The 25,402-nt window shown below is 38.4% G+C and overlaps 1 protein-coding gene across 5 annotated transcripts in view; it reads right to left on the reverse strand.

Annotated features, from left to right (window-relative positions):
* Positions 1-25,402, reverse strand: part of FLRT2 (fibronectin leucine rich transmembrane protein 2) — a 104,361-nt gene that overhangs the window by 22,001 nt on the left and 56,958 nt on the right. The window contains exon 2 of one of the 5 annotated variants that reach the window (XM_055288535.2): positions 25,210-25,281. The exons of the other annotated variants lie outside the window; for them this stretch is intronic. The gene's annotated coding sequence lies outside the window, so the exon portion shown is untranslated. The remainder of the gene's footprint in view (positions 1-25,209; positions 25,282-25,402) is intronic. 5 annotated transcript variants of the gene reach the window in all.

Here is a 25,402-nt window from a genome sequence, read left to right on the forward strand (position 1 = left end):
AAAATCATGAATGCAAGCTAAAGTTGATGGTGTATGGGGGGAGGGGGAAGTGGGGAAAAGAGAATCTTACAAATCTTTCCTCTCAATATAATAAAGCAAACTAGAAGTCAGAGTTGACATATTTGGGGGAGAAAATAATACGAATTCAATCAGTGCTATGGAAATATGCAGATGAAAACTGAGCTCTACGTCAAAAGATTGGCCAATTAATGTCCAATTTGATGTTTCCGTGTACAAGTTATTTTATTTATTTATTTATTTATTTTGAGACAGAGTCTTGCTCTGTTGCCCAGGCTGGATGGAGTGCAGTGGTGTATTCTCGGCTCACTGCAAGCCCCAGTTCATGCCATTCTCCTGCCTCAGCCTCCCAAGTAGCTGGGACTACAGGCGCCCGCCACCATGCCCAGCTAATTTTTTTGTATTTTTAGTAGAGACGGGGTTTCACCGTGTTAGCCAGGATGGTCTCGATCTCCTGACCTCGTCATCTGCCTGCCTCGGCCTCCCAAAGTGCTGGGATTACAGGCATGAGCCACCGTGCCCAGCCACAAGTTATTATTAAATATCTTTATGATTTCTTAATTTAACTGAAGTAAATGTCCCAATTATGTCTGATACTAGGTAACTTGCACACTATGTAAGTTTTCAAATGTATATCATGGTTCTATCAGCCTTAAAATCTGGAAAATCTATGACTTTTTGAGGCAAAACTCAAGCGAAAGTGTTGAGCACCATTCGCAGGAGAGAGCTGCCAGTACTGGCTTAATGATGTTCCCAGTCTCCAACTAGGTTTCCCAGTTATCGAAAGCACAATGTAGCTGAGAGAAAACAAAACTCTGGGCTCCCTAAATGGTCTTTCTTGACAATAGAAAGAGGGGGTGTGGGGAAATGTAGATTTTAATCATATCAGCTGGAAAGGCCTGAGATGATATTAAAAGAAAAGATAAAAACGCTCAGTTAAAGTCTTCCATACTCAGGCACTTCTGACTGCCTGAATTATTTATCAGGTTCACTGCAGTTAGGCCCCAAAAGGGCTATGAATTCTTACTGGCATCTTCTCTGTGACCTGTGATGATTCTGAACTCTTTGTGTCAAAGAATCTTGTCGGCACTAACAGGAGTGACAGCCAGACTAGGCTGGGAGGACCAAATGTCTTATTTTCCTTCCTAACCCCCACCCACTTCACCCCTTTGCCAACACACACAGCAGGAAAGACTAATTTCTTCCCCATTTTCTAAGTGCTCTTTGAAGGTATTTCTTTAGCACTGCTCTGAACTACAGCTATTTAGAGCAATTTAGTTTATCTGCATCCTTTTATTCCCTCTACCATTAGTCCAATTTCAAAAACAATAAGAACAACAACAACAAAAAATCTTCTCAGTTTTAAAAACAGTCCTAGGCTTATTTATTTTAAATGCTTCTGATTTTTTTTTCTTTTTTGATGGAGTTTTCCAACTCTCTCTCAATTTCTTCACCCAGAGCAATTTATGAAAACAAATGCAGCCCACAGCAATCATTAATCCTTAAAGTGAACAATACTACAGTGAATTATAATGTTCAAAGACTTGGGCTAGATGGTGGGAGCTCAAAAGAAGTCAAAGATATGATTCGAGTGCTTAGTAAATTTGTAATCTAGTCACGTAAATAAAATGAGCACACTGGAGATTACCAGGCAATATATAAATGTTGAAAACAGAGGAAATAGGTATAAGTAAAGGAAGATCTGGATAAGAGTCAGGAAGTCATGATTTTACTCCTGAATGTTCCACTAAGGCAGACACATCACTTACCTTTCCTAGGCGTCATGCCACCCAACAGCATGAAAGGAGACAAAGCAGATTATAGTTAAGCTCCTTTACAATCTTAAAATATGTGACAATTTCCAACCCATCCCACCCTCAAGACACTCCACAAAAATGTTTTCACTAACTAGTAAGACAGGTTGTGATAGATTTAGGTAGGATGGCTTCCTGAAGTTCTTCTGTGCATCAAAATGATATTGAAGAAAGCAACAGAAATGGGCTTCCATGAAAGCAGCCATGTTTTAACACAGTAAAAATGGCACCTTCAAGACACAAGGAAAAGTTACCTTATGTTATCCAGAAACATGAATACATTTAATTTCGGATCTGTTCTCCATTCTCAATCCAGGTTTTGAGATTGAGTCTCGCTCTGTTGCCCAGGCTGGAGTGCAGTGGCAAGAGACCTCGGCTCACTGCAATCTCCACCTCCCGGGTTCAATCGATTCTTGTGCCTCAGCCTCCCAAGTAGCAGGGACAACAGGTGCATGCTACTATGCCTAGCAGATTTTTGTATTTTTGGTAGAGATGGGGTTTCGCCAGGTTGGCCAGGCTGGTCTCAAACTCCTGACCTCGGTGATCTGCCCGCCCCAGCCTCACAAAGTGCTGGGATTACAGGGGTGAGCCACCGTGCCTGGTCTCAATCCAGGTCTTAATTGGATGTGACAGAAAAGAAAGAAAGAAAGAAAGAAAGGTAAAAATGAAAAGGATATCCCATCATCTATTATCAGAAGTTATTTATCTGACCTTATCTCATCCTCCTCAGAAGGCCTCACTCAGCAATGAGCAGTGAGACACAGCTATTCTTTATATGCTGGTTTTGAGGCTATCAGTTATTCAGTCAATCCCATTATTCTAGAAAGCATCATGACACATCTTTTTTTTCTCCTTCATAATCGATGCCCAGAACCTCAACTTTCCTCTTTCCCATAGACACAAAGGGACTTCTATCTACTGTTCTCTGTAGATAGCTCTATAGGCATTGTTCTCTGTCGCAGCTTGTACCAAGTACCTTCAGGGAATTCAGAAATAAATCAGCTCAAGTCCTTGCTTGCACATTATTTAGGAGAGAGGAAGACAAGGATGATAGCTCAATTAATAATTTAAGGCAGATGGTCATAAATGCCATACAGGTATCAACAAAATTATACCCAGACACAAAAGAGACAGATCCTATTTAGTTGGAATATTTGAAAGACTTGAAGAGAACAGGGCATTTAAGATAAACTTCATTTATACTTTTCACATTCCCCATCAGATGTAAAGAAGGAAGTTATGCTAAAATGCCCCCATTCTCCAAAAGCAAAACAAAACAAAACAAAACAAAAAAACCCGAAACCCTAAAACAGAGGTAATCACTATTGTGGGGTTATGGTAGATTTCTCTGCAATACCTCTTCCAAATGGTTTATTTGTTCCATTTTAAACAGAAATGAAGGGTCCCCTACACAAAGAATTCACATGCATCAAAGAAGACACCATCCGTTTGTGAGACTCCAGCAACTTGTTTCCTAATAAGTTGCCAGATCTATTCAGTTAACAGGGCAAAAATCACTGATGTGAAGGTGCAGTTCCTAAAGCAAAATTATGCCAACTCTTTCCATTTCACTCTTCATAAATGGAACTTTTGCCAAATCATAGTTCCCTGTGCTGAGCTTAGAACTCCATTCAGCTACTCTGGCTTTGAAAGCTCAAACTTGGCTTTGAACAAACCCAGAGGAAGACAAAGAGAGCACATAACGTAATCAATCCTGATTTCTCCAATTTGTTCTTTGAGCTCCAGGGTGCTTTAATAAAATCGGAAGTGCCATCTCGCCTTCTAATTGAGAAGCTGAGCAGGGAGCAAAGCCAGTAGTGTACCAGGAATAATTCTGCAGTGATAACTCCAAGTCAGAGCAAAGGGACTATTCTAAGTTTGTGTTAGCAAAATGGTTACTTTGAGAAACTGAATTTGAATAGATTGCTTTGTCAGGAGACAGTAAAGAAAATCAAGTAGTTACATGTGTATTTTTGTGTAATATACATGCATATTTATGTATGCATTTACCGGGTGTATGTATGTATAAGAGTGCATACGTAAATACATACGTGCAAATGCATTTATAAGCCACTATATATCTAAGCAGACACTTTGCTACCCTTCATTATAAATAAATAATAACAAATTGTATTCGCAGGCTTAGATATGGGTAAAAAGCAATTCTCTATTGTGAAAAGGGCTGCTCCTTCATACAGATCAATAATCATTGTTGGTGGTAGACAATGAACACTTCCACCTGACTTCCAGAAGCAACTATTTCTAGAACCTGATATTCAAAACATTCCACGGTGACCTCAAGGGAAAATTTCCCATTTTTGAGCACAGTATGTCAGACACAGGGAAATCCTCCCGCTAGTACTCTTTCCTAGCCATCCACATCTCTGTGACTTTACCAGTAATAATTATAATTATTTAAAAAACTAATATTTGCATAGAATTTACAAAGTTTTCTCTGATGCATCTTGCTTGATCCTCACATCTCTCTAAGGCAAGTATTATCATTGGTCTCATTTCATAAGCGACCAAACTGAGGCTCAGGGAGTAGCAGGACTTTGCTCAAGCTTGTCTAGTTAGCAAGTAGCAAAGATGGGGTTCAAACCCAAGTATTCTGACTCCAGGGTTGTGCTTTTTCCTATGGGCTGGGAAGGTCTTCAGGGCTTTGCTCCCTAAGCATTAATCCATTGCAGCTTGCCATTCACCAGCTGCTAGGGCAGCCTGCTGTCTTCCATTATCCAGAGGCCTGTGGTCTCCCCAGGGAATTGGTGATGTTGGGCATAATTTTAGTCCTGGAAATCTGGCTGTGTTCCAGAACCTCTTTATTAGGATCATGCTGTGTCATTTAAAGTTCAAAGAGGCTTGTAAGCAATGCTTAAAAAATGGCTCAACAATGGTCCATGAGTCCATGGTGAGTTCAACCTGGCCCTGATGGCTTGGACTAACAGTTTACTGCCTGCCCAGGGCAACATCATTTTACTTGGTTTCTTCCACATTGCATCTCCCTTCTATCTCATCCTACACTACCTACAGCACTTCAGCTTCCATCCCTACATCTTCACTGCTTCCTGTACCTTAGTCCCTACCTGGTCAGCTGAACATTCTCCTTTCTGAGGTCCAGCTTGTGCCCCTCGTCCAATCTCCCTCCCACCCTCCTGTTACTGTAGGACACGACTTCCAATAGCTTGTTTATTTCTATTTTTTTACACAATATAAAATGAAAGTCATATCTATCTCCTGGCTTGATAAAGACTAAACTTGTCATTCAACAAACATCTACTAAGCAGTTAGAATGGGTAACACTCTGTGCAGCATAACGCGTAAGTCACAGACTCGACCCCCAACCAGGTCTTCTCTGATGAGAAAGAGGATCAGGTCTTCACTATTCCAAAAACTCTTTCCCAGCACTGGAAGTTCTCCCAGCTCCCACTCCATCTTTATTTTTGCTTCCATGTAAATCATATTGTCTCTATTTCTTACTCCCTGGCTCCTTATAATCCAGCTTACACTCTCCTGAAATACTTTTGAAATTGCAAAAAAGTCCACAATATGATTTCATAATACAAAATCTAATGGTCTCTTTCAATTTTCCTTTGCCTTGACTTCTCTGCAAGGATTAATTCTCTTGACCACGTTTCCTTTCCCCAAGCTCTAACCTCCATCAGTTTCTCTGATGTCCTGTCAGAGTCTTCCTTTTTCTGACCATGCCTGTTTGCTTCCCTGCACATAAATGTGGGCAGTCCTCATAGTTCTATTTCCAACCACCTCTTCCTCAGTACATAGATTAAATGTACATGATTAAATGCTACCACTTTAATCTTATAAATCTGGATACCAAATCTTTAACCCAATTAGAACATTCTGATCAGAAATTTAGCCCTGCATTTCCAAACCCATGGATACTGACAGCCACACGTCCATCTGGAACTTCAAACCAAATCTTTCAAGCTCTTTTTCTGACTTCTCCATTTTGACCAATGGCATCAACATCCTTCGTTACAGTAAAGGGGCCTATGCTGCCTCCTACTACTTCCTCTTATCGCCCAAATGAATCATTAGTGAGGTCAATTCTTCTTTTACAACATTGCTCACATGCCTCTCCTCCTTTATTTATAGCTACCCCCATAAATGAGCTGAAGTGCACTTGCGTCACATCACTTTGTCTCCAGTCTCTAAACACCATCAATTACTTACAGATGATATTCTGAAGGTATCATTGTGCCCATCATATACTGTCCTATTAACAACTTTTATTTCTACTGCCTGTGACAATAATATTTAACATTTCCATGGCTGTATGCAGCCTTTTTATTTGGATCTTGGATTTAAGTCCCAGATCTAACACTTCCTAGCTATGTGACCTTGGGGAAGTTACTTAATCTTCCTGTGGCCTGGTTTCTTCGCCTGTAAAATACACGTATAATTTGTTAATCAACTGATAAAGGGAAGAAAGAAAGAAAAGGAGGAAAGAAGGAAAGACGGAGGGAGGAAAGAAAAGAGAGAGAAGGAGAAAGAGTAATTGAACTGATTAAAGATTAATTAATGGCTAAGGTACAACTTAAGTTTGTTTAGTTGTACATGGTGCTATCAGACTAACTTAAAACTTCTTCCTTCAATTCAATGTGGTATAGAGGAAAACACATTAGAGAAACCAGTGTTCAATCCCTGAATATTCTGAAATTACTGGAAAGTAATTTAACTTCACTAGGTCACAGTTTTCTCCTGGTACATATGAATAACAATACCTACTTTACATGGTTGCTTTAAGAATTAGGAAGAGAAATATGTTGTATCTTTGGTAGCGCCCTACTTATAAGATTGTTCTTCAGAGTGGTTAGAGAGGCAGCAGCCAAAATATGGCCATTTCTGACCTTGCAAATACTTTTAGCCTATTGAGTTAATAGTGTTTCATAGGATCAAAAGCTGTTTGCAATACTTGTCACCTTTAAAAAAAAAAAAAAAAGTCCGGGCACAGTGGCTCATACCTGTAATCCCAGCACTTTGGGAGGCCGAGGCAGGCAGATCACGAGGTCAGGAGATCGAGATCATCCTGGCTAACACAGTGAAACCCTGTCTCTACTAAAAATACAAAAAGAAATTAGCCAGGCATGGTGACAGGCGCCTGTAGTCCCAGCTACTTGGGAGGCTGAGGCAGGACAATGGCTTGAACCTGGGAGGCAGAGCTTGCAGTGAGCCAAGATTGTGCCACTGCACTCCAGCCTGGGTGACAGAGTGAGACTCCATCTCAAAAAAAAAAAAAAAAAAACCCATCCCATTTCTCTTATTTCATCTTAATGTATAGCTATATAAAATAAGTTGCACATCATTAAACCTATCACACAACACAGCTTTTTAAAGAGAGGCTGTCTGAATAGGAGAAGGAGATAAATTGAATTCCAAAGACCTACATCTTTGTCTTAGTTCTGTCACTAATGGGAAGTGTTGTCACTTCATTTATCTAGGATTGCGTATTAAAACCGTAACAGGAAGAAGAGGAATTTTATAACGTCTAAGGTTTCCTTCAGCTTGAAAATCCTATGAGGTCCAACTTAGAAGCAGCTCTATGATCACACAAACTTCTAAAGAACTTCTCAGAGCATCGGAACATCACCATCAGAAGCCAAGCCCTACGATGAATTCAGTGGACATAAAGGGCTGATAAGGATGATAGAGAAGACTTGGTTTTCTGAATCTGCTCCCAGTATCTAGTATCACTTGTGCACTGCACCCCAAAATCACTTGAAAATCTAAGTTTAGAATTCCAGTATAATGCCTTTATTCAGTTATGAAATCTGTTTAATTCCAGGATGAATGAAACACAGTTCACCCAATCCCACTCCATCATTCCCTTTTCTCTGAAATGGAGTCAGACAGACTTGTATGTCCGAACACTTCCTCTGTCATTAATGAGCACTGGGCAAATATGCAGCAAATCATGTAACTACTCCGGTCCAAAATCTCCTTGCAACAAGGTTATAAGGATTAAATGAGGCTACTTATGCAAAGTTTTTACTTAGTAAATGGCCTGAATAGAGTAAGTGCTCAATAAACGGCAATGATTATTTTCATCATTAGACGTAGGGTGTGTCTATATGAAGTGACTAGATTGACAGTTTTGAGTGAAACAACTGAAGGAAGTAGTGACAAGTGTCGGCAAGCCATAAGAAAAAGAGTTTGAAACTGAGATCAGCTCAGATGGCTTCCCAACTGCAGACAATTATGTTTCTGACTGCAAATCAATCACTTTGTGGGTATAAAGGCATGCCAACAGAATATATCATCTCAGCAGTCCCACTCAGCTGTAACATCTATCAGTATACAATTTTAAGCCACACGTTTCCACATAATTCACTCATGTTTTTATATTTCCACAGAAGTAGAAATAATTGTGTCTCTGAACAGACTGGACTCCTCACAAGTTGTTTAAACCAAATAAATATCTTAAAGTTGGCCGCATCCTTAGCGGGGCGAGGTGGCACATGCCTGTAATCCCAGCTACTCAGGAAGCTGAGGCCGGAGAATCCCTTGAACCTGGGAGGCAGAGGTTGCAGTGAGCCAAGATCGTGCCATTGCACTCCAGATTGGGCAACAAGCCCAAAACTTCATCTCAAGTAAATAAATAAATAAATAAATAAATAAATAAATAAATAAATAAAGTTGACCACATCTTGTTACTTCCAGTATCAAGCTTCTAATCAAGAAAATAGAGCAACTTAAGAAAAAAATAAGCTCACAGACTTTGCCATTTAGCTGGTAATGGCAGCCAGCAAAATCAGGTAGAACAAATAAAAAGACAAACTTAACAACGTATGTTTGTAATATGATGTATTTTCTCATAAAGAAATCAATGTTCTCTAAATCACCCATCTCCTTTTCTCACATACCTGTCTTAGTTAATAAGAGAATATGTATGGAGCATTGTATATATATATGTAGTTCATGCCTTAACAGCTTATATTTCTCTTCATCTTTCTCTCATGGCCTGATATATATTCTCTCATTTTCCAGCTCCTTGAGCTACATTTTTCCTTATTATATTTTAATTGACTTTTTCATATTAAATTTTGCTTGAAAGGATGATTTGAGTTCAAAAGCGCCAAAGTTGTCATACCTTTTGAGCAAAGCCTTATGTCATATTTAATTTGATCCAAACTTGGATAGCAAACACTGGTGTTCCTCTTTATTTTTTTCATCTCAACGCAATAAAATATAATAAAGTCATAGCTAAAAATAATAAAGAATAAATCGTTTCTGCCATTCAAACACCCAGCTTTCACCTTGACGTTGACGCTCAGAAAACTCTATCATTTTTCAATGTTTGCTTGTTTTCTGAGAATCAAATCGTTAAGGCCATATGCTCTCTCCCAGCTCAGTATTCTCATTACCATTTCAAGTGTGCTTAAAATCAATTGAAAGTCAACACACCCCATAACAAGGCACAACTAGCATGTTCTCATCTGTGCCAGATGCACAGTAACTGCTCACCTGTGAAAAATCTGAATTCTCCCAGGTACCATCATGATAGGCAAAGAGAATTTAAATAATGAAAATGTTTTTTAAAAAAAGTCTTTAGCAAGATGATAGGTTCAATTACTTTAGAATCTCTACCTCTGAAATTATTTTATCTATTTGTACACTGGACAATTCCAGAAAATAAATTCCCACATTAAAATCCTTTTTCCACATTTAAAAAACAACAACAACAACAACAAAGCCTGTCTTACGTTAGTGTCTAATCTCTGGTTTGGTCCATGATTGTAAAAGGCGTAACATGACAAATAGCTAACAAATGTGCTGGAACTCCTCAGAAAGGAAAACAGAGCGGCATGAAAAGTGTATGTCCAGTTGTTTCAATATTTACAGAAACGCCTGATTCTATTTAAGATTCTTGTGAAGATGAGTATTGGTGGTAATTTAATGGACCACACCTAAATCCGCGAGGACAGTTTCTATGTCAGTCTCCAGATCTGGAAGAGAAGATAACGTGTGAAAACAAACAACGGCAAAGGTTCAGGGGCGCCTGTTTCCTGGCCCCTGGGTGAGATGCTGCCTCCTTGCCCTATGCAGGGAGTCATTGTTTGTTTTTTGGGCATCAGTATTTTAAAAGGCTCTTCCTGGACAGTCAAAAAATGAACTGTAATTTCCTGAGAGATGCAGCCACAGCCCGTCTGAATCGGAATGAAAACCAGTCCAATCCCAATTGCAGAAATCTCAAAGACCTCCAAACCCGCCCCAGGGGACTTGTACAGCTCAACTTCAAGCAACAGACAAAGAAACACAATCACTTCTTGCCCGCCAACTGAACCCTTCCAAATCTTCTTCACAGAACCAAGAAAATATATATGTGAAGTCAAGAAAACATAGCAAACCAGAAATGGCCTAGTTTTCCCACTGGGTCTGTTACTTGATGTTGAGAACTTATTCCCCTATAGAAATAGCTATGGGTTTTACCTCCAGGTCCTTCTGTATCAGGGCTTCAAAGAAAATTTTGAATATTAATTCTATCGATGCCCTTTGAACATGGTAGGCAGTTATACCTTAGATAAAAGCAGGACATTAATTCCTAAGCTCTCTTCATATAGACTTCAATGGGTTCTTTCTTCCACATTTTCAAAAGGAATCCATGATTTCTCTAGCTTTGTGCATATACACATACGTAACAAACAAGCACCCATATATACTTGAAATGTATGAAAATCAGTTACTGAGCACCTTCTCAATGCCAAGCACCTTGTTGGGCATTTTTTTTTAACATCTTACTGCTAATTGTCACAAAATTCTTGTAGGTCATTATTTCTAGCCCATTTGTGAAATCTATCTTAAAACTAAAGTTAAGTAAATTCATTTGCTTAAATTTACACAGACTGTAAACATCAGCACTTGATCCTAGGATTATATTACTCCCAAAGCCAGGGTCTTTCTAACTTATAAAACACATCTCTTATTAGTTAATGACTTTAGGCATTACGGAAGTATAGTTGGCACTAGAACAACATGTGTTTGAACCATGCAGGTCTACTTACATGTGGATTTCTTTGAATAAAAGTAGCATCAAGTGTACCTGCCTCTCCTGCTTCCCCTTCACCCTTCATCTCTTCCACTTCTGCCACCCTGAGACAGCAAGACCAACCCCTCCTCTTCCTCCTCCCCCTCAGCCTATTAATGTGAAGACGATGAGGATAAAGAACTTTATCATGATCCATTTCCACTTAATACATTTACTTAAGCAAATGTATTTTCCTTACAATTTCCTTAATAACATTTTCTTTTCTCTAGTTTATTGTAAGAATACTGTCAATAATACATATAAAATACAAAGTATGTGTTAATCGACTATGTTATCGGTGAGGCTTCCACTCAACAATAGGCTATTAGTAGTTAAACCTTGGGGGAGTCAAAAGGTAAAGGCAGATTTTTCAACTGTGCAGAGGGTCCGTGTTCCTAACTCCAGCATTTTTCAAGAGTCAACTCCATTAAGTAAACTTTAGTTTTTATGAGGATTATAGGAAAATTGAATAGGAGACGGGTTTAGATTCAAAAGTACCAAACATGTGTTTCTCAACTGCAAATGAGTGAGATTAAAACAACTCCAAAGACCCGCATTCTTTCAGAGCTCAGGGAGAAAGTTCTCAACTGTTTATTGAGCACCTACTGGGGTAAGAGAGATTGAGAGTTTGTGGTGGAGGGCCAAGGTTTAAATAGTCATGGTCAAGCTAAGCTGCACCTAGGGTATGTGAGTTGAGACTTACAGGCATGAGGGAGCAGCACACTCTGGGAGGAGCTATTCGATGAAGTTTCACTCACTCACACAAACCAAACTCAAAGACATGTGCACACACATTCCACACACAATACAAATCCCCAGGCCTTCCCAGCCATACTGATCAAGGCCTACACAATGTTTTCCTCCTGTCCCTTAACTGAGAGTGTTTAATATTTAAGCAATAACAGTTAAATATTATATGCTTAGTGTATGTTTAATATTATTAAACAATACTTATTTTAATGAATTTAAAAACAAATTATTAACAAATACTTGGGCCTGAATATTCTAAATAAGTAGACAAATGATGGGATCCACAATATGTAAGGTGACTAGGAATTTTAAATACATATATATATATATATATATATATATATATATATATATATATAATTTTTTTTTTTTTGAGACAGAGTCTCGCTCTGTCAGCTAGACTGCAGTGCAGTGGCATGATCTCAGCTCACTGCAACCTCTGCCTCCTGGATTCAAGCGATTCTCCTGCCTCAGCCTCTGGAGTAGCTGGGATTACAGGCATGTACCACCATGCCTGGCTAATTTTTATATTTTTAGTAGAGATGGCGTTTCACCATGTTGGCCAGGCTAGTCTCAAGCTCCTGACCTCAAGTGATCTGCCTGCCTTGGCCTCCCAGAGTTCTGGAATTACACAAAAACATAATTTTTAAATATCAGATGCTAAGTATCTTTAATGCTCAGAGCTAGTTATAAAATTGTTTCAATTAAAGGGGAAAAAATGCCCAGGTAACTAAGAGTCACATGAACAATGCTAAATAGCCAAAAGAAACAGTAGAAGGTTGGCAATGATGTAAAGAGTCAAGAATTTGTAAAACATTATTCATTGGCTCTGAGGTAGACTATAAATACCCAACAATGCCTTGGTTCTTATCCTCAGAAAGTACATGACATTCAAAACCCTACTGGCACTCAGAGATTTGGGCTCAACACATTTTCAGTCTTACCGAATCAACAGAGCTACAATCATATATAAGGAAGAGTCGTATGAAAGGTACGAAAAGCTCTAAATTAACCCTACTGGCCCTGCAGCCAGAAGGTGAGGTCTGAGAAAAAGAGTTTGAACATTATGTGCAAGAGATAGTGGTTAATTTCATGGAATTTCAAAAGTCACACAGAACTGGACACATAGACATTGTAGGAAAATCTGAAAATTTTAGGAAAAGCCTAAAATTAACCATTTGAAAGCAACCCATGCTTCAAAAAAAATTAAAAGTTAATCTAGGAAAATTATATAAACATCTAGCAAAATGTCTGTTTCCTGTCCTCTTTTGTAGTTAACCTAAATGTTCTTAAAAAAACAGTATAACCTGCTGGCAATTACTTAGCCTAAGAAGAAAAAGAAATGTTACCCGTATCCAAATGTGAATTGAGATTAGTGTACAGTAGATGAAGATATCTTTTCTGCATTTCCAATCCACTGATTTGAAACTATTACTTGAAAATATTGTGTTAAACATGTATGTAATTTGAACACATTAAAGAATGACTACAAAGAAAGCCCCATGCACATGGAGCCAACAATGTAGAATGTTCTCCAGCTCTGAATATTCCATTATACTCTGCATGGTATCCTGTATGAACACGTACAGAATGCATGTGGTTCCAGGTTTTCTTTTTTTTTTTCTTTTTTTCATTTTTTTTTTTTTTTTTTTTTGAGATGGAGTTTCGCTCTTGTCACCCAGGCTGGAGTGCAGTGGGACAATCTCGGCTCGCTGCAACCTTCGCCTCCTGGGTTCAGGTGATTCTCCTGCCTCAGCCTCCTGAGTAGCTGGGATTATAGGTGCCCAACCTGATGCCCGACTAATTTTTTGGATTTTTAGTAGAGATAGGGTTTCACCATTTTGGTCAGGGTGGTCTCAAACTCCTGACCTCAGGTGATCTGCTCACCTCGGCCTCCCAAAGTGCTGGGATTACAGCCGTTGAGCCACTGCACCCGGCTGATTCCAGATTTTCACCTGGCAAGTAATGGTGATACTTCTTTGCACATTCCAGACCCCATTTGTTGTTAGAGCTGACGTATATTTATCACCAAACAGGATGGTCTACCAGTTCTATCTACCTGATAAAAAAAAGAAAGGAGAGTGGAGGTTCCCATTTACCATGTGTCCCACAATTTGAGCCCAATTGCTGCCAGATAAGGAGAGGAACCAGGATGTGGTTTTTGGGATGTAATGAGCAGAAGAAAGGGGAAGCTACCACCTTCTTTCCCTGGGGACATTTTCTTTTTTTTATATTTTCTCTTCTATCATCACAAGAAAACCATCTTTATCCTATCACTTAAAAAAAAAATCTTATAAAATATTTTTTTGTTTTCTTCCTGTCACATCTGTTTTAACTACCCACTGCAGGCAGGGTAAAATCAGCAACTATGTAAAAAAGTATTTAATGTGACACTTTTAAAGTCAATTTGTAATTTACTTTGTTAATTTCAACTTCATGGAGTTATTCATTTCTTGACTGTTTATGTGTTTAAAACAATGACATAAATGCATATTAAAATTATATAGCATTCTATATAAGCATAATGCCTCTTTATTCCCCACATCCATAAGAGTCAGGGCTTAGCTCATGAAATATTTATTAAGCAATAAAAATGCTATGTATTCACCAGACAAAACACCACATTTCACTCAATAAATCAAGAGCAGTTAAGAAGAAACATTTAGTTGCCTACTGCTCCAGATACATGGAGATTTGTTATATTCTCAGTTGTTTCATGTACTAATTGGCAAAAGCAATTTGATGGCTATTTTGCAGGGTTGAGGTGATGGGATTCCCAGTCACCTAAGGATTCACCTGTTACATTTCAAGTGCTTAATTACAACCTGCTCTGTAACTTCCTCAAGCAAGAGGCAGGGCTGTGGTGTGTCCCCTGCCTGTGCATCTTCAGAACTTCAGAGGCCAAATCTTTTTTTCCATTGTCGAATTTCTAATTGGGAAAAGGCATTCCCACAAGACAATGTACTTCAAACATATCTATACTGGAAAAGGGCAAGATGTGTCCTCAGCTTCTATGAAATGAGTGGATGATACCAACATCCAGTCACTACTGATGCGTGCTTTCATTCAGTTTTTCTACAATGGTTTTGTATTTACCCAATCCTCAGTGACTCCAGGCTTGAGAAAGGGCCTATCCCTGAGAAAATGGCTTGGAAAGGGGTTGTGTTACTACCTCCTGGCTTTCTTCTTACTGAATTTTAAATACTGATGGCTGATAAATGAACTAGTTCATCTCCAAAATTAATTCCAATGAACAATGCTTTCTTTTTCCAAAAATTATATTTGCTTTTCAATGAATTGGATGTCTTGGAATTCCTTTCAAAGAGTTTTGCAGTTACTATCATGCTACCCTCCAAAGTCAAAAGTAAAAGGTATTACAGTAGAAGATGGTGTTTGCTTTCCCAAAAAAGATAAAGAAGAAATACAAATGATTTAGTGACTCACTCAAGGCCACACAGAAATTCAGAGGAAATAGTGATTAGAAGTCTGACTCAGTGAACATGTAACTACTGCATATCCCAAGCACACAATTAGGAAAGAGAGGTGAGCAATTTAAAAAATGCTATGGCTCAAGCCTGTAATCCCAGCACTTCAGGAGGCTGAGGTAGGTGGATCACCTGAGGTCAGGAGTTTGAGGCCAGCCTGACCAATATGGTGAAACCCCATCTCTACTAAAAACACAAAAATTAGCCGGGCATGGTGGGTGCCTATAGTCCCAGCTACTAGGGAGGCTGAGACAGAGAATTGCTTGAACCGGGGAGGCAGAGGTTGCAGTGAGCCAAGACCGCACCACCGCACTCCAGCCTGGGCAAAAGAGCAAGACTCTGTCTCAAAAAAATGAAATAAAAATAAAAATAAAATAAAATAAAAAATCCTTACTCTGTCTCTTCTCCATATGCATGATACTGTGGAAATGCTACTGCCTTCACAATACGTGGATCTCTATACAAGATTTAATTTACTATATCCACAAAGAGAAAAGGAAGTATTCATCAATGCACTTCACCTATCATTGAGATGAAAAAGCAGACATTAGTGATTTGCTTTTCAAGTTCTAAACTGTTATGCTCAGATGAAAAAACAGAAGGGACAAGAAGACAGGTATTGTATAGCACATGGGTTAAGAGGAAGGAAATTCATCTAGGGCATTCCCAGGCTCTGTCACATGGCTAGCAAAGTCATTCTAATGGGGGCAGTTTTGCCTCACTGCCCCCACCCCAAGGAAATTTGGCAATGTTGGAGACATTTTTGACAGTCTGGACTGGGGATGCTGCTGACATTTGGTAGGTAGAGACCATGAATGCTGCAAAATCCCATACGATGCACAGCTCAGCATCCTACAACAAAGAGCTCAAAAGGTCTATACTGTTATGTTTAAAAAAAAAAAAAACCTGAGCAAAAACAACAAAACTGGAGGAATCACATTACCCTCAAATTATACTACAGAGCTATAGTAACCAAAACAGCATGGTACTGGCATAAAAACTGACACACAGACCAATGGAACAGAATAGAGAATCCACACACCTACAGTGCGTCCACTTTCCACAAAAGTGCCAAGAACATATGCTGGGGAAAAGACAATCTCTTCAATAAATGGTACCGGGAAAACTTGATATCCATATGCAGAAGAGTGAAAATAGACCTGTATCCCTTGCCATATACAAAAATCAAATCAAAATCTATCAAAGACTTAAATCTAAGACCTCAAAGAATTAAACTACTACAAGAAAACCTAGGAGAAAATCTCCAGGACATTCGTATGGGCAAAAAATTTCTTGATCAATACCCCACAAGCACAGGAAGCCAAAGCAAAAATGGACAAATGGGATCACAAGTTAAAAAGCTTCTTCACAGCAAAGAAAACAATCCACAAGGTGAAGAGACATACCCACAGAATGGGAGAAAATATTTGCAAACTATCTATCTGACCAGGGCTTAATAACAAGAAGATATAAAGAGATCAAGCGACTATAGGAAAAAAGCTAATAATCAATCAAAACATGGGCAAAAGATTTGGATAGACATTTCTCAAAAGAAGACACACAAATGGCAATCAGGCATATGAAAAGGTGCTCAACACCACTGACCAATAAAGAAATGCAAATTAAAACTACATTGAGATATCATCACACTCCAGTTAATATATCTTATATGCAGAAGAGAGGCAATAAAAAATGCTGGCAAGTATGCAGAGAAAAGGGAACCTTTGTACCCTGCTGGTGGGAATGTAGATTAGTATAACCACTATGGAGAACAGTTTGGAGGCTCCTCAAAATACTAAAAATTAAGCTACCATATAATCCAGCAATCACATTACTGGATATATACCCCAAAGAAAGAAAATGTTTGCCATTTGTATATCAAAGAGATATCTGCATCCCCATGTTTGTTGCAGCACTGTTCACAATAGCCAAGATTTGGAAAGAACCTAAGTGTCCATCAACAGATGAATGAATAAAGAAAATGGAGCACTATTCAGCCACAAAAAAGAATGAGATCCTATCATCCATCCAACATGAATGGAACTGGAGATCACTATGTTAAGTGAAATAAAGCAGGCACAGAAAGACAAACATCACATGTTCTCATTTGTTTGTGAAATCTAAAAATCAAAACAATTGAATTCATGGACATACAGAATAGAAAGATGGTTACCAGAGGCTGGAAGGGTAGTTGGGGGCTGGGGTGGGGGAAAGGTGAGTATGGTTAACGGGTAGAAAAAAAAAAAAAAAAGAACGAATGAGACCTATTTGACAGCACAACAGGGTGACTATGTGAATAATAACTTAATTGTACATTTTAAAGTAACTCAAAGAGTATAACTGGATTGTTTGTAACACAAAAGATAAATCCTTAAGAGGATGGATACCCCATTCTCATGATGTGGTTATTTCACATTGCATGCCTGTATCAAAACATCTCATGTACCTCATAAATATATATGCCTACTATGTACCCCAAAAAAGTAAAAATTAAAAAAAAAAACTGAGCTAGTGATAGGACCTGGATCAAGTCATTTAATTTCTAGAAGGCCAAGTCTTATTTAAGTAATACTATCATTAACACAGCATACCTACCTTGAAGGGTAGATGAGGGTACCACAAGAGACAATTCAAGCAAAGCCCTTCATCTAGTTACCGAAATGTGTATTGAATTGGAAGTATTTTTATTATTTTTAGTAATATTAGTGCTCGTCTGTCTTTCACTTAACAAGATATGAGGAGAAGAAAGAAATGATAAGAGGACACAAAAATACGCACTAATTTTAAGTGTATAATAGTATTAAGAAAATAAAACTCAGGACTCAAATAGTCACACTTGTTTCATTCTACAATATTTTTGTATAATCCCATCATTATCAATAAGAAAGAAGCTCAAATACTACTCGGTAGGCTGAGGCAGGAGAATGGCATGAACTCGGGAAGCGGAGGTTGCAGTGAGCTGAGATTGCACCACTGCACTCCAGCCTGGGAGACAGAGTGAGACTCCATCTCAAAAACAAACAAACAAACAAAAAAAAGAAGCTGAAATAAAAGCAGTCCCCCAGAACATTTCCTCATCATTCACCATGCCAAAGTTCTAGACATCTTACTAACCAGGTGACGAGACAATACAGCATTGTGGGTAATATTTAATCATGAGAAATTTATGCTAAAAGAGGATGTTAAAAAATATTCTCGTCTTAATATCATCTTTGAAATACGAGCTCTTCTTCCAAGGATGAGTTTTCATGTAAAGTCTTCAGGGTTTTGATTTTGTTCTTTTGAGCTGTCAACGGTGACCACATCTAAAGAGGCCGCTTGCATGTGTCTGCTGAACCTGCGGTAGGGTTTGAGGAATGGCAAAGTGTTCACTTAGAAAAAAAAAAAAATTCATGGTCAAGTCCTTTAATTTGTTGACATAGTTGGAACTTGAAGAGCAAGTTCCAGTTAAAATGACCTAGGAACTGAATATGTTTTTTCTGTTTTAGGTGGTGAGGAGGGCCAAACCACAAGATTATACATCAAATGCACAAACAAAACAAATCAGGAAAATCTCGGACAGCTGAAGTAGCTTTTGCATAGGAATTCTTTGGAGCTATTGGCACACTGGTGTTTGCTGTCAGTGCCAATTACAATGATCAAGATGAGTTCTGCTTTCTTTTTTTTTTTTTTTTTTTCCATTCCTTAGCCAGCTACAAACTGGATGACAAAGCAGTTTCAAGGCTAAAACCCACTCATGCCCACTTCCTGAAATACTAAAAGAATGTAAGTGCTGGTGTGTGTATGCGTGTGCGTTTTCAAGTATCATTTTGAAAGCAAAGTAAAACAAAGCTTCCTCGTTTGATGGTAAAATGGGCAATTGCAATACGTTTGTCTTAGATAGAGCCAAGAGCTAAATATCAACTTAGATACTGGCTGTAGAAAGTAATATATAATTGTGTATAAAATAGCATATAATTTCCCTATGGCCAAGCAGGAGAATATATACTGGTCTATAAAGGAAAACCAGCTCCACCTAAGCTCAATGAAAACCAGCTTATCTTCCCACGTCAACCTTTTGGCTGTGAACTTCTTTCTTCTGACTTTCAGAAACAGCATGACCCCACTGTACAAATGACAGGATCAAAACTAAACTGATTCCCTATCTGCCATGCCCATGAGAATTTGCCTGATTGGCGTTAAAATTTCAGTTGCTAAAACAAAAACCTAAACAAAGACCTTTTTTATTTTTTCCTTTTTACTTTGAGATACGTGTGTGTGTGTGTGTGTGTGTGTGTACATATACATTTACTTCATATATCAAAATACCATATTTTCAATTCCTAAACTGTGTAAGAATCGGCACATAAATATGAGTGAGTTTTATCACGATTACAAAACATCAATTTTAAGTATTCTTTTTTAAGTGTTCATTTTATTATAGTAAGAACATTTAATATGCTGTCTACCATCTTAACAAATGAAGTGTTCAATACAGTACTGTCAACTATAGGCACAATGTCGCACAGCAAATCTCTGGAACTTATTCATTTTCCGTAACTGAAACTGTATGTTATTGATTGAGGATTGTTTCTTATATCAGTATTGTCAGTGCAGTAAGCAGAGCACATAAGAAAACTCAGGCTCCAGAGTGCCCTGGGATTGAAGCCTGACTCCAGTGTTTACTGCTGTGTGACTTACGGGCAATTTACTTGACTAACCTCTCTGTGGCTTCTTTTCCTCTTCTGTAAAATGAAGATAAAATAATTACGTATCATGGAGTTGTTAGAATTAATCATATTTATATTAATATGTAATATATACATATGTGTATGTATATATGTATTATATATACATTGATTATATAAAAATATAATAAATATACACTGACTATATAAAAATTGTATATAGCTTATATAACTGAAGTGTAATATATATTTTAATTAAATATATATTTCATTAAAATATGCTTTTAATGAAATATATATACACATTTAACTAAAAATATATATACTTAATTAGAAGCATGTAGCACCAATATCAAATAAGTAAATTATCAAAATATATTCTCTCATTATCATCTGGTGCATCATTACTCCCGCAGAACATCAAGAACAGAAAATTCAGCTGCTCATCTTTGGTTCCCCAGCTCTTCACCTAGACAGACCTCACGGCAGGTGCCGCAAGGGCCCTTGTAGCTTTATATCTCCTTTTACCAAATATCCTGTCATTTAGATTAATACACACATGCACACACGATTCTTTCTGTGTGCTGAGATCACAATTAGTAGTAATTTTATCCTTTAACTTTGGATTTTCCAAATTATCAACAATAAACTTACCTTACATTAATAATCAAATAAAAAGGTTTACATTTTTTAAAATGAAGATAATTTTGGTATTATCAGTATAATTGAACACTGCTGGGCCCCGTCAAATGAGGAAGGCGGCCTGAACGCAGTGACAATATAAATACTGCCCTGAAAAATAATAGTCTGGGATGAACTAAACCTGCAAGAGATTTATAAGAGAAATAAAATATTTGAGCAAACTATCTTGCCCTTTCAACCCAGGGGGCAGATTCTCACTTCTGTCAAACCTGAAGATGGATGGCCACGAAAGGAAAAGGCTTATTGAGTGTTGACGACAGATGATTGGACACACATTAGGTCCCTTATTCCTACCTCCAACCTTGTAGGTAGTCATCAGGGCCACCATTTTACAAAGAGGGAAACTGGAGCTCAAGGTCACACAGCAGGTCAGGAGCAGCGTTAGAATTCCACCCCATTTCTCGGTGCCAAGTTAAATATCCTTTCCTCATGCCACAAAAGCCCTCGACTGCATCTGGTCTCTCCTTATCCTTCTTACATCTTTATCCATCATCTCTACCTTCTCCCCGCCCCGCCACCCTCCTCCCACCCCAACTCTATGCCTTTTGGATACGGCCCCATTTGCAATGAAAAGTAAGCAAGTGTACAAAAGCCTCATATAGCTCCCACACAGAAGGCCTGGCTAAGGTAGGGCCAGCGTTGCCTGAACCCACCAGTATTCTCGCAGATGTGCAGCTGCACACATGCACACCGCCTCTGCAAGGCTCATAAAGCAGCTTTCAGCACCACTTAGAACCCTGTGTCAGCCAGCATCTGCAGGGGCAGCCAGCAACTGCACAGGAAGTGATTCTCTGCTCAGCCCGGGCAGGACCTGCCCTGTTTGCAGAGGAGCAGGCACGGAGGCCCAGAGAAGGATGTCTGTCCTCTGTGGCTCTGGGGGGCATACTGTCATGTCCTGAAAGACACCAAGGGGAGAAAGAACTGCAGAGTGTCTAAGGAAAAACCTCAAAATCTGACTGTATTGAGCCACTCCATCTAGGCATTCAATACCTACTGCTTTACAGAAATACAGAATTAAGACGCAGCATAAGAAAGGCCATTCACAGCTTTGATTGGCCATCACATTTTTCTCTTTATACCTTTCGGCATTTTTTAATGTGATTTCTTTTGCTAATGATTTAAACAAAGAAATAAGTGCAATGTCCTGAGTCAATACTATGCAGCCATATGTGCACATCTCATTCAGAAAAGGCATTTTCTAGTCCTGTGCAAATATTAATCAACTTGTTCATTTTGCGAGGCAAGTAGCTAAGGAGCCCTAGTTCACCACTGCTTAAACAGAGAGGTTAAAACAATAGAGCAATTTAATTGTAGAGCTTTCCTGAGCCTGCAAACTCACTGGTGAGGAAGTGAGGCAGCCCATATTCTCTGAGGGATAAATAAATAAAACCTATTACAAGAATAAAGACGGTCCAATGCAACCACAGAGGCAGATCAAAACACTAATGCCAATCCCTCCCTATTCTTTTTTTTTAAGAAACAGTGTCTTGCTACATTGCCCAGGCTGGCTTCAAACTCCTGGGCTCAAGGGATCTTCCCAGCTCGGGCTCCCAAGTAGCTGAGATTACAGGTGCACCTTTGCATTCAGCCACCACCTATTCTTAAAACATCCATATATCCATTGTCAGATTCTGATTAGTTTAAGAAAAGTCCATTTTCTCTTCCTTCTGCCTGATTTTCAGGAGGCTCCTGCCTCTGCTCTTTCTAGGGCATGGCAATCAACATGCAGCACTCCACGTTATATAAAGTAAGTTGTATCTCCTTCCATGCACAATGCCTTGAGGGAATATTCTTTAAGCGGACCACGAGCTCTGATCCTGACTTTATTCTGTAGGAGTCCGGGGCTGTGCTAGGAGCGTCTCTCCACAGCATCTACTGCTTAATTCTGGAAGTACTTGGGGCTTAAGTAACTGTTGCCAAAATAGGAGCGTTCTGCTCCTAAAATTCATTGCTTTAACCCACATTTGAATTCTGTTCATGGGACAGAGTGCTCATCAGTTGCTCAATGGATTAACTCCTTGACAGCTACAACTAGGGGAAATCTGGCCACTTCAGCACACCAGCTGCAAGGCTTCTGAATGGGTTAAGAGTGTTTGTTGAATTTCTGATTTAACAAAATGAATGTACTTTACCTATTCTTTTCCATTACCTTTATTTCTCTAAGTATTACAACACAGTATACAAAATGAGGGTGGACATTATAAATAAATAAATCTCCCTTGTATTTCCTATTAGAAGTGCTGGGAGAGACAATTTAACCTTCAGAGTTGATCCCTGCCAGTAATTTTCAGCATCCTATAAAGATTATCTTTCAATGATTTTCTGTAGACAGTTCCTAGAGCCCTAACCCTTCACAAGGACAATTTCATTTCTCACATGGGAATTTTCCCTAGGTTCTTTTCTTTCAGATGGCTTTCTATTTTAGATAAGGGCAGGCACAGGAGAGTGGAGAGGTAGCTTAGCTTTAACCTCCAGAGCTGTGAAATCAAACAACGAGGCAGAAAGTTATAGAAATAGATAGTAAAAACTATATATATATATATATATATATATATATATATATATATCCAACATACACAGAATCTTATAAAATGAGACCCTTTTTGCTAGCCATTACTTAACAATTCTCAAATTAGGTGCTGTCATCCTAAATTAATAATAAAAACAGCTAGACATGTAATCCATAAAGGCCTGTATTAGTCCAAAAGATGGACTAATTATTATTCCCATTATACATATTATACTAATGATTATAATGGCAATAGTTATGGTTTACTCAGTGCCTAATTACGTACCACGCATCTTATTTGAGATGTCTTCGTTTAATTCACACAGTAGGATTATAAGGTCGATGCTCCAGTTACTCCCATTACACAGATGAAGAAACTGATCCCAGAGAGGATAAATAATGCACCCAAAATCTACGCTAATAAATGCTAGGATTTAAGCTCTGACTGGCCTAATTCTAGACTTCTTGACCACTTTGCTACAATGCCTCAAACAAACACTACGTACAAATCACAATCAATTAGTAGTATTGAAAAAGACCTCTAAGAGTTATTGAACAAGTAATTTCTACCTCTTCCTTAGGGTCTCCATTCAAGCTTTCTGTAACTTTCATAGAGGTTCCTAAATTGAAACAAACCACAACTACACCCTGCATGCATATACAAACACATACATCATATAATCACAAGGTTGTATTTCATAAGTATCAAAATAATGCTCATATGGCTACTCGACAGAATTCTATCAACACTGCATTTGTTTTTGCCTTACCATCAATCTACAGGATCTAAGAGCAGGATCTACATATGGATTCAACCTCCTATATCACACAGATTGTAGAGTGTTAGTTAATATTATGTAAGTACCTCCCATTGTTAGTGGCACTGTTCCATGCCCCTCACTGTTTGCAAAGATAAAAGTTAATACCAAACTGCATCCATGTTTACAGACACAGCTGTCAATCATAGTCAGGATTTCATCCTTTCAAAGGCTAAATAAGACCCAAGTTGAAATGAAATGACATAGAATCACATGTGTCACACTTCCTAACTGGGGGTGGAAAGATCTTAAAAATAACACTACAAAATGATTCCAAACATTACACCAAGTTTTACTCAAATGAAACATGGGTCAAGAACTTTGGGGCACCAATCTCATAGACCCATAAATAAATACACATTTTCCCTGAATAAAAACAAATAATTTCATTATATAAAATCCATTTCTATAAATTTAAAATAATACTGTAAAACCAACTTTGTAAGAATGTATATAATGTTACTACTTTATAGAGATAATTTAATCTTTTATTCCAGAAGAAAATGGATGTCTCCATTCTGGAGTCAACTTCTAACATGAATATTCTTTTACTTGTGCTACGAAGGCCCATGAAGACTCAGGCTGTGAACCTAGGGGAAGGGAACAACCACCATATTGCTCCAAGAAGTGGAGATGTGGTAGTTTTCTAAACTGTTTGAACTAGGACTCAGTGGTACCATCAAACAATTATTTTCCTTTCTTTGACCACTAAATATAGAGGTCAGTCTTCTCTGGGGGTAAGTGGTATCCTGTTATGAGCCACATGAAGCCACGGGCTTGTCATTCAGAGCACTGCTTGCTCTGTTCTAAAATCTGGAAGACTCAAGGACTGCCTCTGCCCTCGACCATCTCCAAACAAATGGGAAGCTAATTTGCATAAGCCTCATTTCCATTTTATTCATCCTCTGCCCAAATCTAGATCAGGATGTTTTAATACCATCCCACTGTGGGCGGTCACGCAAATTTCAAGGGTATCCGTGGTCAACAATTAGAAGGCATGGGTTTCAGAGTTGAGTTTATGTTAGAAATTAAAAGCTGAAATAAGAGAATGCCTGTTACAAGATAGAGAATAAGAAAAACAAAAAGGCCAGCTAATATATAAAACATGAAAGAAACCTGAATCATCACTATGGACTTCTAATCTAATCTCTTCGGATTAGCCAGAACGCCACTATTTTTGGAATGCCTAGGATGTACACCAGGTACTTTACTTGCATTTCCACATTTATTCTTTAAAAGTACCTAGATAAATGAGGGCTTTCTTTTTTTACTCCTTGATATATAAGTAAAATCCCAGAGGAAAAAGAAAATCAAAAGGCAGGCATTTTTCTCAATCCGCTGAATAGCAGAAGCAAGATTGAAATACAGGAATGTCTGGCTCTCCACCCATTTCCTTTACTCACCAGCCCACATGACCTGGCTTCTGCTGACTGATTGTTTTCTGATGATAGCTCGTCATATAGCAGGAATATGTCCTAATAAGTGTACACAAGAAACTTCAGCAATTCACTCCACTTTTGGGTGTTTTCTTCTCTTTGAACATTAAACAGACTAAGACAAACCGTTAACTTAACTTTAATGAAACTCTATTGAGGT

This window comes from Symphalangus syndactylus, chromosome 8 (assembly GCF_028878055.3).
Source record: "Symphalangus syndactylus isolate Jambi chromosome 8, NHGRI_mSymSyn1-v2.1_pri, whole genome shotgun sequence".
Lineage (NCBI taxonomy): Eukaryota > Metazoa > Chordata > Mammalia > Primates > Hylobatidae > Symphalangus > Symphalangus syndactylus.